We start from the raw sequence: 13,849 nt of genomic DNA on the forward strand, positions 1-13,849 counted from the left end.
CTGCTAGGCCTGGCCCCAGTGAGTCCCCCCCTCAAACAACCCCCAAAACTGCTTCAGAAAGTGCCCCGCCCCCCTCATCTTTTACTGACAGAAATCAAATGTGAAATACTGACAACTCTTATGGTTACCTAGAAACAGCCACTGAGGGCATCTGGTTAAAGCTATAGGTCTTACTTTTATCATTTGGGGGTTTTTTTAAACCATCAATGTATTCTTTTTTAAAATTTCAGATTTTTCTGCAAACCTTGGGTATTTTTCAGGTGTGTAGGACGATCTGTGTTGTCTGTTCATGGCTCCAGTCTCTGGATTTAAGTATCCTCAGATCTTTGCCACTTGGCTATTATATTTGCATACATTAATCACTTCTTTTTCCCAGTGAGAAAAGTAAATCAACTTAACATATAGATATTAGGATTAAATTGGAAAAAACCCTGCATAATTCTATAATTATATGTACTAAACTTTCTTCCTTTAAGTTGAAGTGGGACTGATATTTTAGAAAAGGCAAGCCTTTATTAACCAACCAATGGAAATTGTACTTTCCCCTTTCTATACTTCAATATATTCTTCCAATCAAAGTTGTTTGATGCACCTCAGTTGTTATTCACTTACAACATTTTCTAAAGATTCCCACACGTTTTCAGCTTGGCAACCAATTATTTTTTTTCTTTCTAATTTACATAATTCATTTTCAAGGTAGGGCATCAGAAGGGAAATGAAGTTGTTTTGATTAAAGATGTTTTAAGCATGAACAGATGAGGATTTCAGACGGACTCTGAAATATTTTAATGAAGCAATTAAAAATAAAACCCAATTGATTGCTGAAAGCTGAAAGGTTGAGTCTCTTTTTGCAAAGATTTCCCCCCTTCTTTACTTTGTGCCAAGAAAGGCAGAACAATTACATAATTTACAGGTAGAAAATCCTGAATCTGGTTTCTTCATTGTGTTTTTGACTCTTGAACATTGACTGCTGATTATCTCATGGGTGTGCAATATGAAGAAATCTACTATAGCAGGGGTCCCAACTTGCAGCTCATGGATGGCATATGGCCTCCGAGCTCTTTTTTGTCAGACCTTCAACATGCTTGTTTGCTGCTATCACCTTTAAGGCATTTCCCCTCAGTCCCACAGTATTCTTTGTGCCTCAAAAGGCACCAGCTACTGCTGTTCTTGCAACCCACCCCCCCACAATAGCAACATTGTTTCTTCTGATTTCTGTGGTTACTTCTGTTAACCCCCTCTTGGTTTTATCCTCATATTAGCATTTTGGCCATTTTGGGTGCTTTGCTAGCCAGCAAAGCTCAGGTACCCATACCACTCAACCTTTTCACTCCCCCTCTCCATGCATTATCATGTTGAAGACTATATATGTGTGTATAGGTAAAGTAGCTGTGTGAATAGGTAAGGAAATGTCTTTTGGGAAAAAAAAGACAGGAAAGGGGCAGTAAAAGGACTGATATTTTTGCAAAGAAAAAAGGATACAAAGTGTTTTGCATACTGAACATTACATGATGCGCCACCCATTAAGGCTCCTCCAAGTGGCTTCCAAGGTTACTGGTGAGGGTGCTGCTGCAGGCAAAAGCATTCTTCCTGCCTCAACAAGAGCTGGCTGCTCTGACTTTTTGCCTTGCTTGCTTCAGCATTTCCTCCTCAGGCATCTGTGATTGCAGGAGCCAGTGAATGGCCCCTTGGGTTGAAAAGGAAGGAGTACTCTCTTAGCAGGGAAGCTTATGGGATTCCCCTTTCCACATCTTCCTCCAGCCAAGTTCCCCTCCACCCATCTGCCATTTTGCTTCTCATGATTGAGGCTTGGCTGGCAGACAGTGATGTGTCTGTGCACCCTGCATATAATTTGAAGCCAACTTAATGGCATATCCTCTGCTTCAGGTAGGAGGCTGGCCTTTCATTGCCTCTTTCTCTCTACCTGCTCTTTTTTGGAGGGTCCCCCCAGACCAGAATTTGTTTCTAAACATAGAATCATCAAGTTTATAGAGGACAAGATCTATTTGTAGGTTTGACAGGTCCCCCTAGACAACTAGAAGGCTGGGCATGGGGGGTATGGGCACTTACCTTATGCCTGTTGCATGCAGGTGCAATGACATCACTTTCAATTACACCAGAACCAAAATCATAACGCCAGGGCTAATTCTTTAAGAATTGTCATCATGTGATGCCATCTCTTCCAGTACAACCAGAAGAGATGGCATCATGCAGGTACATGCGCTCGGCCATTTGCCCAGACTGACTGCCAATGGTAAGCCAGGCAGCCTGCCTTTTCCTGGTGATCTCCAATGATTGGCAGGCAGAGAAGCAACTTGCCAGGAGTTTGCCTACTACCAGTGGCAACCTGGCAAGCCTACTTATTGGGGAAGAATTAGTATGGCTTCTGTAAGGGGAATGTCTGTCTCACAAACTTTTCAGAGTCCTTTGAAAAGGTTAACAGACACATGGACAAGGGTGCTCAGATACATGATATCAAACTTACAGATGATACTATTAGCCATGATAGATGACAGGGACCTCCATAGTCAAAGTGGTGTACTTTTGAATTCTAGTCAGTTGGGATGGGGTGGAAGCATTATCAGGAAGAAGTTTTAGCATCTCTGTCCCTGATTGTTGGCTTTCCTTGGAATCTGACTGCCCACTGTACAACTACAAAATAGAACTGAATGGCAGAAGTTCTTATGTTAAGATAATTTTCTAAACTATATGAAGAGAGCATTACTACCATTGGGAAATCTGCAGAAAGAGGGGAGGGAGACTACATAGATTCCAGACTAATATAACATAGTGAAAACTGAAGAAAGCCATCTCAGAATACTGAAAGAGTGGACAGAGAAATGTGCAGCACGGGCGGAAAGAAAAATGAAATGGCCGAAAATTAAGTCCTTTTGAACAGAGGTTATTATCAAAGAGTTCTGAAGCACAACAAACCCAAAAGCTTCAGTCAAGATCTTGTCTCTATTGTTGTGTCTACTTTTGTGTCAAGGAAGCTGATGTGAGTAGCAGTGGAAGCCCAAAGGAGGTGGATGGTAGTATAGTATCAATAAATATGTGCTTGATTTGGAAGAAGAAGTTTCTTATTTACAAAGGAGTCAATTAGTATTGAACACTGTGAAGTTATTTCAAACATGTCCCCATCATTATTTGCAAAACAGACTTGGAAATTATTTTTGCACTAAAGCCTTCAGTAAAGGTTTCAGAATTTCCTGTGTTTAAGCAAACAGACTACCCTTAAACTGCTATTTGTCAAGGCATTTTTATTCCCAAATGCAGTCTAAGCCATGAAAACGTTTTGTCTTGACTGACATTCTATTTGTTTACTAGATTGTTTTGCGGCAGTCTGGTCTACCAGTTCCATCAAAGTTTATCATAGTTAGAGGTGTGTCCCAAAGATATGTATAGTTTACAGAATCCTATATTTTGCAGAATTTCATTATCTGTTTATTCTCTCAGGTGTTAGGGCTGAGTGCCTTACCAAATAAGTGATTTATTGCACAAGGTCATTGTTCTTAAGACTTATCATCAGTAATTAAAGAAATGCCTCTCATACTTTTAGAGACTTCCATTGCAGACTGGTATTTCATTAGCATTCTGTGAAGAGAGTTTATATTAACTATGACATACATTTGCCATTACAATTTTTCACACATCCTCTGTGCTCAGAGAATCTTCAGTCACACTCTCCAGCTCATTGCCATCAGCTACCAGAGTGGAACAAAGCTCGGTATGAAAAGCAATGAAGAAAAGAGAAATCATAGAATTATGATTTGGCTCTATCCACTATTAACGGTCTTAATCCTCTCACACTGCATGTTCTGGAACATCAGCCAAAGAACTCACAGGGAAGGGCTGTTGGAAGAAAAATTATTACTTGGTTACTGGTTTTTTTCCCTGTAGCAGTCAAAATAATAAAGGTCACTGGCAAACAGCCAAGCAGAAAGTTCTTTCAAAAGAACTGCTTGACTACAGAACAAACCATGGCCTACCAGAAAGGCAACTTGAGCTATTGATGCATATCATCCTCTTCCAGAACTAAACCTTCTTGAACTAAGGACCATTACAGCAAAATGCAGCAATAGCCAAAAACTCCATCCATGTAATACTTTTATTAGGACCAACCCAATGACATATAACAGTGTGAAAAGTTTCAAGTTCCCTAGAACTCTTTATTAGGTCAGATGTCACAAAATTAAACAAGGAAGAAAAAAGCAGATTTTAAGCAGATTGCATCATATGTTAGTAAGAGGAGATCTTAACACCTTGACCCGAGGAATATGTTCAAAATATGCTTTTACTCTCTTTTTATTTTGTAACATCTAGTCTGATAAAGAAATGAAATCCTGGAATTGTACATCCTTATCTGGTTGGTCAACATAATGGACTTTTTTTGTTTGTTTTGCGTTTATTGGTTGTGGGGTTGGGTTATATATGGATAGGCCTGATCCAGAGTGGCTAGAGAGGCCCTAACTGGGGGGTGCAGGTTGATTAATGATTCAATTCACACATCCTCTGTGCTCAGAGAATCTTCAGCCACACTCTCCGTCTTATTGCCCTCAGCTACCAGAGTGGAACAAAGCTCGGTATGAAAAGCTTTGCTGTTTTGCTGTGCCTTCCTCTGCATAGCAATCCTGGTCTTCCTTCCCATTCAAATACTAACCACAGCCAAATCTGTTTAGTTTTGGGGCTCTGCCAAGGTTGGGCAAGTCTAGGTTATTCAGGCTGCTGGTTAGGTGGTTTTTATTTTGTTAGACTGGCAACCACCTTCAGGCATCTGAGGAGCCACCTCAAACCAGCCATCATTGGATGCAGATTCTCAGAGGGCAGGAGTTAATCCCCCTTAGCTGCATATCAGTGCTTAAACTTTAACATTGTATTGTTTGGCAAGAGGGTTGATGGGCACATTCTGCAGAAGTTTGGTGCAACAAAGGAAAAGCAAGCCTCATGTTAAGCTTGGAATGAAAGTGCTTGTACAAATGCAGGCAAGCCCAATGGGACAGTCTTTTGAGGAACCTCCACGATGGGGAGGGGTCCATTTAGTTATTTGCATGGTTGAGATTACAATTAAGAAACCCCAATTTTATCCATGCACTTTGTCTTTCTTTCAGGGCATATGGATGGGTTGAAAAGAACAAAGTGGAACAATGCTCGGGTATATGGATGGGTTGAATGGTATATGGATGGGTTGAAAAGAAAACAAAAGTTACCTGAGGAGGAATCTGGAAGCATAGAATTTTGAGAGAAGTTGGAAGTCAGTAAAAAGACAAAAAACAGAAGAGGAAAAAATTGCTGTCTCAAGTCCTGAGACGTTGTTGAATTATTGAGGAGAAGATTACAAGTTGTTAGTGAGGATTCTCTCTTCTCAAAATTTCTTACATGCCCCCCAACCCTGTATATCAGCCAGGGTGGTATCTGGCCACTATAATGACCATGAAAACAGCACAACAGGGCCAGCCACAAAGAGGAATTCTGCATGCCTGAGAAAATATCCCAGTGTACAGAGAAAATAGTTTTTATATTCACTCCTGAGAGAGAAGGAAAACCTCAAAAACAGATTGATTGAGGACTGTGCATACACAGATGCCCATTGACAGTTTGAAAGAAAGTAGTTTGCTGTTTACTTCCCATTTGGTCTAAGCAAAACTGCTCCAAGCAACTCCCCCATAGCAACCCTTAAGCCTAACTTTAAATTGCTAAGATGAAGATGGAGGCTCCTGAAAGCAGCTGTCCTTTAATGTATCATTACAGAAATCATGAACTGTGGATCTCTATTCATCTTTTAAAAACAAATCACAGCTCTGTTTGACTCATAATCTGAATCGGGGCCACAACCAGTGGTTATTTGTCTTAAAAGACTAATTGTGCATCCCACCTCGAATTTATCCAGAGACATTTCCATATGGGCTGCTTTTGGAGGTGGGAGGAATGAAGAAGTAACTAACCTCCTCCCCTGCTCCCCCCCCAAAGAAACACCACCCTTTCATTTAGGACAGGAATCTGAGAATGTAGCTGATGGAGTAAGTTCCAATGAATGCAATTTAAACAGGCATAAGGCTGCATAAGGCTGTGAAACCTTTCATTGTGGTTCCTTATTTGTTAAAGCGTACTGGCAATCATGATGGCTGCGTTGACTGTGGAGGCTGGCAATGGGACCCACCCTGACCTTGCAGGCACAACTCTCCTCAGCTGGGACAAGCCAGACACAGTTTGTAGTCACTTCAATCTGTGTAGGAAATGTCCAAAACAGGCAGGGCAGAGCTGCAGACTCTGGGGTAAGTAATCAAATTTGGCAGCTAGGTCTACCTCACATCATCAAGCCCTGCCCACAGGAGGGAACCATGCAGAAGGTGGCTACAGCTGAGATAGGGCTCCGGGATACTTGTTAGGTGAAAGGGTAGTGAGGAAGAGCCAGCCCTGGGAGGGGTGGTCTGTTTAAGGAGAATCTGCAGCAGACCATGGAGGCTGAAGTATCCCTTATCAGGCAGTGTGTAAGAGTGGAAGAACAAGAGAAGGAATCAGGTGGAACAAGGGCCACGTAGCCTTGACAAGGGGAACATCACAGCAGAGATGAAAAGGAAGTTAAAACTGTGGTATTTAAAAGACTAACCAACATTTATCTAGCAATTCTAGGTATACCATAATCTGGACCTGTGATAGTTAAAGCCAAGGTTTTAAATCTCTCTCTTGGACCTTGTTGAAATGCTGGTAGGCCTCATTGAACATCTTTTTTTTGTACGAAAATTATTCTAATAAAATCAGAACTTTCCTTGAACACTTCTCTGCACTTTCTAGTTTCTATGAAAACTTTCCAGAGTTATAGAGAGGAACGTTCCTTCAGTGGGAAAAAAGAAAGTATAGCTTTCTTTGTAACTCCACAGGATTTTTGTTATGCTGATTAAATTAATACTAATGGGTATGACTTCAAAGTGATAAAACGACAATAAAGCAAAGAAGTATGAATGAATAATAAGACTGAACCAAATAGCCTTCACTGTTTCTGGTTAATTTAATGCCAATGGAATACACGGCAAACACTTCCCCTGATGCTGTGCTGTGGTTATTATATTGGAACTAGTATCAAAGGCAGCACATTGAAGGATCATTGCTTTAATGCGTTACAAATTGTATTACAATCTGCAAGTGAAAATAGATTCTTCCTGGCTACATTATAGCCCACAACAGGCCATGTAAGGCTGCACAGAGAAAATATCTAATGAATATTAAAGCATGCCTCAGCAGAGTATTTCAGGAATATGGTAGTCAAGACACACTCAGCACTGGCAGCTCCTGAGCTACATTGTTTGCCAATTAACTAAAAACTCAATGGTGTATCCCAAGTAACTCCTTACAATCTATTTGGCAAAGGAAGCTGTGGCTAAATCCACAGATATTACAGTGAATTACCCTTGCCCGTCCATATATATATGGAAAAATATTCATTTTCCTTTTATTATCATTCATACTGATACTAACAATGAAAAGCAGAAAAAATAATCTGATGAAGGATCTTTTAATACCAGGAGCCTAAAATACAATGCATGAAAAGACTGTGGAAGCAGTGGAGTACAGAGCATAAAAGCATGATCATTACACAATTCTAATTTTTTCCCTATTCACTTTAGGTAAAGGTAGTCCCCTGTGCAAGCACCGAGTCATTACTGACCCATGGAGGGATGTCACTTCACGACGTTTTCTTGGCAGACGTTTTGTTACAGGGTGGTCTTCCCTAGTCATCTACACTTTGTTGGGAAAAAAAGGTTAAAAAATAGCTTTAAATCATAGGTGCAATGGATCTTGAATCAATAGAGAGTCAGCACACGAGTTTAGCTTTTAAAACATTTACTTCTAAAGGGAAAAGGGTCACAGGTTGCCTACAAAACAAAACCACCTGGAGCTACATTTCTCACTACTGTTTACAACAAAGAGCTGGGATAATGGAAGTGGAGAATCTTCTTCTTCCTCCTTCTTCTTGACCCTGAAAGGACAGTCACCTGACCTGTTGAGCAATAACAGTTTACAAACACTCTCAAGTTTCCCGGGCTTGCAGATTATTGGCTTTGAGCCAGGTTCCCTTTCCAGGTCAATCTAAACAATAGCATGGTAGGTAAACACATTAACCCCATAATGACTGAATCTCAGACCTTGCAACACACATATATTCCAACACCCCTTCTCAAGGTCTAACATGGAAGTCATTATGCATTCATATTTAACAAACATCATTCAACTTTTGTCTCAGCATTAGGATCAAACATATTCAACATTTCACGAAGATACTCAAACTTGGTTTTAGACAATGGTTTAGTCAGAATATCAGCCACCATTTCTTCAGTACGACAATGTTCAATTTCTATTAGTCCCTTCTGGTACATATCTTTCACAAGTTCACATTTAAGTCCAATAGATCTGCTTCTTGCTTTAGTACTTTCTCCTTGGCATATAGTAATACATGCTTGATTGTCCTCAAACATAACTACAGGTATAGGTTCGTTTATTCCAAAGTCTTTTAGCAGGTTGAAGATCCACTCTAGTTCACTGCAGGCACTCGCCGCTGACACACATTCAGCTTCTGCTGTAGATTGTGCTACAATAGTTTGTTTTCTACTAGTCCAGTCTATCAGTCCATTTCCATAAAAGAATAGATATCCGCTGGTTGATCTGTAGTCACTTGATTCTTCTCCCCAATTGGCGTCCATATATCCAACCAGTCTTGGTTTCTCAGATGGCGAGATTCTCAGCTTTAGGTCTGCTGTTCCTTTCAGGTATCTTGCTATTTTCTTTATCGCGTTCCAGTCATGATGATTAGGAGAACTTACTTTTCTGCATAAGATGCTAACAGCTGCTGCTATATCAGGTCTTGTGGTTTTACTCAAGTACAGAAGTTTTCCAATTGCTTCTCTGTATTCACCAATATCCCTAAGTGGTTTTCCATCTCTTTCTCTCAAGTAATGAGGTTCAAGTGGTATATATGTCGTATTGCAGTTTTTCATGCCAATAGATTCTATAAAGTCCAATGTTTTTCTTTTCTGACTTAGAAGAAAGGTTCCATCTTCAAGTCTTTCTAGCTGTATTCCGAGGTAATGTTGTGCATCTCCAAGTTGCTTCACCTCTACCTCTTTGTTCAGTCCATCAACTATTTCTTTGATGTCTTGTCTGTTTTGGCAAGATATTATCAAGTCATCAACATAAATAAGAATGTACTGGTATTGTCCATTTTTAACTCTGGTGTACAGACATGGTTCAGCTTTTCCTTGCTTGAATCCTTGCTTTTATAGTAGCCCTGATATTTTGTCATACCAGGCTTTTGCTGCTTGCTTTAAGCCATATAGACCTTTGTTGAGCTTGTACACATGATCTTCCATTCCCTTGATCTGGAATCCTTCAGGTTGCTCCATATAGATTTCTTCAGATAATTCTCCGTTGAGAAAGGCTGTCTTTATATCCAGATGCTCTACTATCATGTTTCTTGATGCTGCAACACTGAGTAGTGTCCTGAACGTTGCATGGTTGATAACTGGTGCAAAAGTCTCAAAGTAGTCAGTTCCATATTCCTGGGAGAATCCTTTAGCTACTAAACGTGCTTTGTATTTCTCAACAGTTCCATCAGCATTGTGCTTGATTTTGAACACCCATTTGCATCCAACAGGTCTTCTGTCTGGGGGTAAATTTGTGAGAGTCCATACTTGTTTTGTATTTATGGATTGCAGTTCTTCTTGCATTGCTTCAATCCATTTGTCTCTTTCATCTGCAGGTAGTTTGCATATATCTTTCCAGTTCTTAGGTTCTTGGATAAGTTGTACAGTTTCACAGAATCCATACTTCTCTGGTGGGTTTCCTTTGTTGCTTCTTTCTGATCGTCTCACAGTGGTTGCTGTTTCTGTCTCCTCTGGTCCAGTCCCTGCTTCCCCTTCTGTTTGGGTAATCTCTTGAGAAGGTGGACTTGCCGGTTTCCCGGGTGTCACTGCAGGTAACCAATCGACCAATTCTACAGGAGCAGTTTCTGTATCACTTGGATCAGTTGTCACTGTGGATTCAGTTGCATTAGAAGCATGTAATAAATGGCTCTCATCCACATACACCACGTTCTGTTCTTTGACTCTGTGCTCTTGAGGATTGTAAATTCTGTATCCTCTTCCACCAGTGGCATACCCTACAATTAGTCCAACTTCAGCTCGAGGATCAAGCTTTCCTCTCCTTTCCTTTGGTATAAAAGCATAGGCCTTGGAACCAAATGCTTTGATGTGCTTCAGAGCAGGCTTCTTGCCAAACCAGGCTTCAAATGGAGTAATGCCTGTCACCTTTGAAGGTACTCTGTTGTGTAGATAAACTGCTGTGTTCACAGCTTTGGCCCATAATGCATTGGGTAATCCAGAATGTATAAGCATAGATCTGCACATTTCCTGTATAGTCCGATTCAGTCTCTCAGAACAACCATTTTGTTGTGGAGAGTGATGTATAGTGACTTTATGTTCAATGCCTTCAAATTGCAAAAAATTCTTAAATTCTGCATTGCAATATTCTCCACCACCATCAGTACGTAGGCTTTGAGGAGCTTTTCCAAACTTATTCTTAACTGTGGCAACAAAAGATTTAAATTTCTCAAGTGTTTCATCTTTGCTCTTCATCAGATATACAATGCTATACCTCGTTTTGCTTTCAGTAAAAGTTGCAAAATATCTGTTGCCGCCAAGAGATGGCGCTAGTGGACCAACAAGATCAGAGTATACAGTCTCTAGAAGTTCCTCATTATGAGTAGTGGACTTTCCTGTGTAGCTTGGGCTAGTTCCCTTTGCTTTAAGACAGGTTTCACATTTCTCTCTTGCTTTATCACAAACAGGAACAAAAATTCCACAGTCCTCTAACAACTTTTCAACACTTTGTATGCCTCTATGGCCTGTTTTTACATGCCATGAATACAAGCATTTCCTATGATCACAAGCACCTTGGCTAGTTTGATAAATCTGTCCTTCACCAGCATCAGCAGCTTCTGGTCTTTCACTAACATCCACAAAATAATGCAGTCCATTTCTCTCTTCAATAGCAAACTTAACTCCAGATTTCTTTTCAACAATTACACTTCTACTACCCATTCTCTTCTGAAGAACCACCACACAGTCCTTTTCCACAAGTTTCTTAGTTGAGATTAAATTCTCTGCTGCTTCAGGAACAAGTGCCACATCTTGAAGGGTAACATTTACTATTTCCCCTCTTGTTGTGCATAGCTTAATTGGCACCTTTCCAGTTCCTAGCACATTAAGTGGTTGTTTATTTGCTTGGAACAGTCTGGGTTTATCATCAGTATCAAGTTCAGAAAACAATTCACGATATTTGCAAATATGCCAGCAGCTTCCTGAATCGATGAGGAATAATTTCTTATCCTGAATATCTTCATCATCAAAAACTCTTTGTGCACAATCACTCCTGCCATTTCTCTGAAATCTGCCTCTAGACACACTCCCTCTGCTTCTGGCTCTGAAATTCCCTTTTCTGCTATAATCTCTTCTGCCACGAGAAGACGCTCTTTCAACATGAGTCTCTGTACTAGGGTAACGTGCATTTGATTGGCTAGCAATGGTCGCTCCATTATTCATTCGGTTTAATGCACAGTCTCTGGCCATGTGGCTCCTTCCACCACAAGAAAAGCAGTTAGTCTGTCTGCCTCTATATCCATTTCCCAAATTCAAAACAGTCATTCCATCAGACACAGCCTGTAAATTCCTTCCCTGTCTTGAATCCAGTTCCTCTCTTAAACTTGTCAACAATTGCTCCAGTGTTAAATTCTCTTTATGTCTCAAGAGAAGTGCTAAATTTTCATAGCTACTTGGTAAACTTTTCAGCAAGGCAACAACAACATCTCGCTCTTTCGGGGCCTCTCCGAGTTCTTCCAACTCTCTATGCAATTTCATAAATCTTTGCAATTGGGCTGGTATGCAATCCCCTTCTTTAATTTTAAAATCAAACAATTCTGTTTTAAGGTAGATTATTTTGGTGCATGTCTGTTTTTCAAAACGCTTCTTTAAAGCTTCAAGCATCTCTTTTGCAGTATCAAAGGTATGCAAGTCCTGGACTTCATAATGAGATACTGAGGTCATAATTAATGTTTTGGCTAGAGCATTTTTCCTGGTAAATTCAAGCTTTATTTGAGGATCATCTGGTATATTTGCAGTTAGAATGTCCTCAGCATTATGCATTTCAAGTTGGCTTTTTAATAATGCCAGCTACCAAGTAAAGTTGTTTTTATTTAAATGGGGCATATTGAAATTTCCTTGGCTAATTTGAAATGGCTTTGGATTACTCACGACTCCCTGGTCAGAGGAACTCATTTTTCAGCTGTGAAGATTCAGGCACACGTGGAGTTAACGATCTCCTTTGTTCTCTCTGCCGTCTCTGCTCCGCTCCGAGGGTAAAGAAAAACTTCCAATAGTTCTCAGCTGCAGTTTTCTCAGTGCAGACCAGTTTTAAGAAACTTTTAAAGACAACAAGATCTTTAAAATAATCTCCTTTTCCCAGTTACAACTGAATGCAGCAAAAAAGGTTTGGTAGAAAAAAAAATCTGAGCCTTTGTGCCTATCTAGCTTAGTCTCTCTTTAAAGATCCATTTCAAAAATTATTTGCTTGTTTGGCAAAACAAATCACCATAACAAAATCACCAACCAAAATAACCAAAATCAACCATCCTCTCTGCTACCACTTTGTTGGGAAAAAAAGGTTAAAAAATAGCTTTAAATCATAGGTGCAATGGATCTTGAATCAATAGAGAGTCAGCACACGAGTTTAGCTTTTAAAACATTTACTTCTAAAGGGAAAAGGGTCACAGGTTGCCCACAAAACAAAACCACCTGGAGCTACATTTCTCACTACTGTTTACAACAAAGAGCTGGGATAATGGAAGTGGAGAATCTTCTTCTTCCTCCTTCTTTTTGACCCTGAAAGGACAGTCACCTAACCTGTTGACCAATAACAGTTTACAAACACTCTCAAGTTTCCCGGGCTTGCAGATTATTGGCTTTGAGCCAGGTTCCCTTTCCAGGTCAATCTAAACAATAGCATGGTAGGTAAACACATTAACCCCATAATGACTGAATCTCAGACCTTGCAACACACATATATTCCAACACACTTTACCCCTAGGAAACTGGGTACTAATTTTACTGACCTTGGAAGGATGGAATGCTGAGTCAACCCTGAGCCAGCTAGCTGTACCCAGCTTCCGCCAGGATTGAACTCATGTCATGAGCAAAGCTTGGGCTGCAGTACTGCAGCTTACCACTCTGTGCCATGGGGTCCACAAATGCATAGATTTGTGGACTCCACAGTACTATCTTTGACTTGATTCCCTTATTTATTTACGAATTTGTTACGCTGCCTCTCTAAAGTATTTACAAGTAAAAACACCACAAAATCATTCTTGAAAAATTTTATTGGATGGGTCAATATATTCAAATGAAAGCACATATACAATTCATTTCATTTTCCATATGCATATTTCCCCACCCCCTCCACTCCCCCTTTTCGATGTTGACTTCCAACAGCACTCCAACCCCCCATTATTATTAGCACATTATTACTATTCTATAATTGTTCTTAACTTGTTATTAGTAAAGATCTTAACTATGGCCGAATCCACATTACCTCCGCGCGTCCTGGTGTTGCACTAAATGTCCGCGAAACACCCGGAAGTATAGCGTCTTTCAAGTGCGATTCAGAAATCGTGCTTGAAAGACGCTATACTTCTGGGTGTTTCGCGGACATTTAGTGCAACACCAGGATGCGCGGAGGTAATGTGGATTCAGCCTATATCTTATCTTACTTAATATCTTTAGAACCCTTCAAAAGACCATAATTGTCC

This window comes from Eublepharis macularius, chromosome 8 (genome assembly GCF_028583425.1).
Source record: "Eublepharis macularius isolate TG4126 chromosome 8, MPM_Emac_v1.0, whole genome shotgun sequence".
NCBI lineage: Eukaryota > Metazoa > Chordata > Lepidosauria > Squamata > Eublepharidae > Eublepharis > Eublepharis macularius.